We start from the raw sequence: 6,000 nt of genomic DNA, 5'->3' as shown, positions 1-6,000 counted from the left end.
CACCTTCCAAACCATTAAACCCTCAACAAACTAATACGTTTTATATATTTTTTTTGAGCTAAACAATAACCAAAGCCCTTTAATTTCTGCTGCAGTAAAAATTGTTGTTTATCATCGTGATGTGTTTCTATGGCTAATCGAAAACCCATTTAAAACCACCATCATCAAGAATTAAAAACTCACCTGCGAAGTTCCTGTTTCCCTTTCTATTTTAACAGCCACCATGACCGACACTCTTGAACTCTCTCTTACTTCACGTATATAATCTATTTCTATTAAGTCCCAAACAGCTCGACGACATTGAAAAACCATCACCTACAACCACTGTTATCCTTGCTGCTATACTATTCGAATTAACACACAACCTGTCATCTTTTCTTCTCCTATTTTTGCTACAGCTCCTGTATTCCTATTTATTATTCGAACTTCCTGCAAACTTGAAATCTGTTGTTGCTACAATTATACGTTTATATATCTGATGAATAATTTAGATAGACACTATGAAGATTGATATATTGTTTTCTGTTTTCTTTGTTTTGTTCGAACCCATATCCCATCAAAACCCAAACCACCAATATAAAACAATCTATATTTTTCCTTTTCCAATGAACTTTTTCAAACCCACTTGTGCAACTTACTAATTTAATATTAGGGTTGCTATTCTTCCTGTCTCCAGCACATGTTTCGTTATATTTTTTTTAACAAACTAAAAACTCCCTTGGGCCGTAGCTATCTGTTGGACGATTTAAATAAAGGCCAAGCCCATTTAAATTAGTTAAGGTTGGATCGGGCCACTAATCTAAATCAATTAAAAGTCGGCCCAACAATTTACTTGGACTGGTTATTATGGTGTCGACATACTGCTAATGCAGTAGCCGATTCCTTTCAGTAATAACGAGGGTCTGATTTTGATAATCCGAAGAGATGAAAGTGATCGTGAAGATAAGATGACGATGAAGGTATAACAATGATCATGGATGATGATGACGAGCATATAATCACGGAATATGATGATCATTATAATGACGGGATGATCATGTCGATGACATGATGATACATGAGTACGAAGATGATTATGGATATGATTAGGATTATGACGATGATAATTCCGTGGAGATCATGATCACGATGATTATGATGTAATGATGTTTATGATAACGAAGATATTGATTTATGATGATGATGATGATGAAGACAATTGTGTTAAGATGATGATGATGAGCTGTGATGATGAATGATTCGATATGATGTTCTGATTAAGATTATGAGAATGATGATAATATGAAACAAATATTACGGATTATATACTTTTATGATTGGTAATAGTTCAGAAAAACAAGCTTGGTCTGTTGATTTGAGGCGTATGCGTGTTACCGAGAGGTCTAGAGTTCGAATCCGGGCTATGACATAATTGTTATCCTTTTAAGGTAGTATTATTTTTATTATTATTATTATTATTATTATTATTATTATTATTATTATTATTATTATTATTATTATTATTATTATTAACAAAAGTATTATTATCATTATTAGTATTATATTATTATTAGTAAAAGTAGTATTATTATTATTATTAATATCATTAACATTATTATTATTACAAATATTATTATTAATAACATATAGTATTTTATTTATATTATCATTATTTTTTTTATCATTATTAATATTAGCTTTATCATTAACATTATTTTTTATAAAAATTAACATTATTATTACTATTATTACTATTTTTAAAATGATTATTAGTTAATGTTGTTATTATCGTTATAAGATATTATAACTTTTCATTTTATTTTACCAAATAAATATTAGTTACATAAAAATATATCCAATATATATAACCTAACTCTATTTTTATAATAAGTAAGATATATAAAATAAATATATGTAAGCTATTAATGGAACACATAAATCATTAAAATAACAGATATATCACTAATAATAATATATAAAGTTGTTTGATTACCATTACATATGTTAATATACATAATTGAATATAGGTTCGTGAATCCGAGGTCGACCCTACACTTGTTCAATGTCGTCATATGTATTTTTACTACAAAATACAATAGGTGAGTTTCATTTGCTTTTTTACCCTTTATATTTTTGGGCTGAGAATACATGCGCAATTTTTATAAATGTTTTACGAAATAGACACAAGTAATCGAAACTACATTATATGGTTGAATGATCGAAGCCGAATATGCCCCTTTTTTCTTGGTAACCTAAAAATTAGTAAACCGATCTACTAATTGACGCGAATCCTAAAGATAGATCTATCGGACCTAACGAACCCCATCCAAAGTACCGGATGCTTTAATACTTCGATGTTGTTTTTATCATGTCCGAAGGATTTTCCGGAATGATAGGGGATATTCTTATATGCATCTTGTTAATGTCGGTTACCAGGTGTTCACCATATGAATGATTATTTTTGTCTCTATGCATGGGACGTATTTTTAGGAGAAGTGAAAATCTTGTGATCTATTAAAATGATGAAAATGAATGATTATGATAAACTAATGAACTCACAAACCTTTTGGTTGACACTTTAAAGCATGTTTATTCTCAGGTATGAAAGAAATCTTCCGCTGTGCATTTGCTCATTTTAGAGATATTACTTGGAGTCATTCATGGCATATTTCAAAAGACGTTGCATTCAAGTCGTTGAGTTCATCAAGATTATTATTAGGTCAATTATAGTTGGATATATTATGAAATGGTATGCATGCCATCAACTTTCGATGAAATGAAAGTTTGTCTTTTAAAAACGAATGCAATGTTTGTAAAATGTATCATATAGAGGTCAAGTACCTCGCGATGTAACCAAATGTAATGTATTCGTCCAGATGGATTAGGAGGGGTCATGAAAGTTGGTATCAGATGAAGGATTTTCGCTAAGACCACCGCTCAGATACCAACTCTAACGACCCGTCCTAATCCATCAGGACGAATACATTACATTTGGTTACATCGCGAGGTACTTGACCTCTATATGATACAATTTTACAAACAGTGCATTCGTTTTTAAAATACAAACTTTCATTACATCGAAAGTTGACGGCATGCATACCATTTCATAATATATCCAACTATAATTGACTTAATAATAATCTTGATGAACTCAACGACTCGAATGCAATGTCTTTTGAAATATGTCATGAACGACTCCAAGTAATATCTCTAAAATGAGCAAATGCACAGCGGAAGATTTCTTTCATACCTGAGAATAAACATGCTTTCAAGTGTCAACCAAAAGGTTGGTGAGTTTATAGGTTTATCGTAATCAATCATTTTCATAATTTTAATAGACCACAAGATTTCATTTTCCCATAAATATACATCTCATATCAGGCATTTTGCACACTGCATAGAGATAAAAATCATTCATATGGTGAACACCTGGTAACCGACATTAACAAGATGCATATAGAATATCTCCATCATTCCGGGACACCCATTGGACATGATAAAATCGAAGTACTAAAGCATTCCAAATTCCAGATCGGGGGTTGTTAGTTCCTGTAGATCTACCTTTCGGATTCGCGTCAATTAGGGGTGCACTAATTCTCAAAATTAGTGATGTTCCCTAATTCTTAGGCTACCAAGCTAAAAGGGGCATATTCGGCTTCGATCCATTCAACCATATAATGTAGTTTCAATTACTTGTGTCTATTTCGTAAAACAGTTATAAAGTATATATTGCAAAAGCATTTAAAAAGGGAGCAAATGAAACTCACAAAACTGTATTTTGTAGTAAAAATACATATGACGATATTGAACAATGCAGGGTTGGCCTCGGATTCACGAACATATATCAAGTATATATATTAACACATCTAATTGTAATCGAACAAATTTATATATATATATATATATATATATATATATATATATATATATATATATATATATATATATATATATATATATATATATATGTTATCTTAGTAGATTAGGTGTTTCATTAGTAACTTAACTAGATGTATTTATTTTGTATACTCTCAAGAAATAAATATATTAATATAGTTTTTTTAAGTATATTTTTATATGACTAATTTTTAGAGTCATATTGATAATAATATTAATAGTAGTATTGATAATAGTAATTTAGTTATAATGATAATAATAATAATACTAGTAGTAAAAATAATAATAATACTAACAATGATAGTAATAATAGTAATAATAATAATAATAAAAATGTAAATTTTAATAAAGATAAGGATAATAACTTTACTAATAATGTTAAATTTTGATAAAAAAATAGGTTTAATAAAAATGATAACTTTGATAATTTTAGTTATAATGATACTTTTAATAGAAATGATAATCATGATTTTCGTGTTTATTTTCTATACGGATGATTATAGCTTCTTATAACATAAATTAGTAATTGAAATCATAATTTTACTTGTATTTGTATAATTATAATCAACTTCTATAATCTTTATCATATTATCTTGTATTATACTTTTACGTTATTAACATGTTTCACATCCTTGAAATCATAATAATAATGATAATACTTATAATAATAATTATAATGATGATACTAGTAATTATAATGATAATTCTAGTATTATTAGTAATACTCTTAATAATGATAATTCTAGTAATAACATTAGTAATAATAATAATAAAGATCATAACAATAATAATAATAATAATAATAATAATAATAATAATAATAATAATAAAAATAATAATCATAAACTTAATAATAATAATAGCTACCTCCAAATGAAAGGCTTAAAAAAAATCTGCCATGTCCGGGGCTCGAACCGGCGACCTCCCATATACCCGTCATCACATGAAACCAGTTGGGCTGTTGCCCTTTTTTCGAAATATTACAGAAAACAATTACATATAACCCGTACGTTCCTGTGTTCTATCTATCTTTTTCATCCTAACATAACTAGTCGACCATAATTTATTTCAATGAATTGTGATTTGATTTTAAAGATTTTAAATACATCACAATAACAATAACTGATTAATATCAATGGTTCATATTTAAAAAAAATTATATAACTGCTACTGCAGTCGAGCTTTTAAAAAGAAAAAATAATAATTGATTTTGGTTTCAAGGAAGTTATAGACAAAGATTATAATACAAACTATATTTCAAATTACTCCTAAAAACTTTCTCAATCATTAATTTAACTGGAAACATCACCTTGAACACGAATTTAGCTGAAGAACGATGTTTGACTTTTTAAAAAATCAAAACTTTGACTCCAAAATTTGGGTTCGTTATTAGGAATTGAGATGTGAAACTTTGCAGAAAGTTTAATCTATAGAATCCTAACAACTTTGCAATTCTACACTTTTAAATACAAAACGAATTCAAGTTGTTGTGAAAAAGCTGAACGTGCCGGGTAAAACAGAAAAAAAATAATATAATCTGTGTTCTTTAATTCTTTTTGGGTTTTCTCCAATTTGATTTCCAGTGATCATTTACATTATATAAAGGATATAAATATTGGGAATCGATTGATATAGATGATGTGGATGTTGGCATTTTATTCTCAAACAAAGAGAAAAATATAAACGAGTACAGCAAGAAAATAAAAAAAAAAAATCTAAAAGGTGATCTTGATTGGTACTGAATTTGATTATTTGTGATGGTCGAATCTCGCTTGGTAATCAATTTAGGGACAGAAACAAAGTTTATCTACAGATGGAGAATGACATCAAACTGAATTCGTACGAGTATTTTTGATTATATATATATATATATATATATATATATATATATATATATATATATATATATATATATATATATATAATATATATAATTAATATTAATAATTATTAAATACAATTATCTGAATAATAATAATACTTTTAATATTCTTAGGAAAATTCATAATATTAATATAAATAAAATAATACCATAAATATAAATAATAATGATGAAGATAATAAAAGTCATGAAAATGATTATTTTAGATAAAAACAATTAATAATAATAATAATTATAATAAT

This window comes from Rutidosis leptorrhynchoides, chromosome 6, assembly GCF_046630445.1.
Source record: "Rutidosis leptorrhynchoides isolate AG116_Rl617_1_P2 chromosome 6, CSIRO_AGI_Rlap_v1, whole genome shotgun sequence".
NCBI lineage: Eukaryota > Viridiplantae > Streptophyta > Magnoliopsida > Asterales > Asteraceae > Rutidosis > Rutidosis leptorrhynchoides.
Note: the sequence above shows the minus strand (reverse complement) of the source record.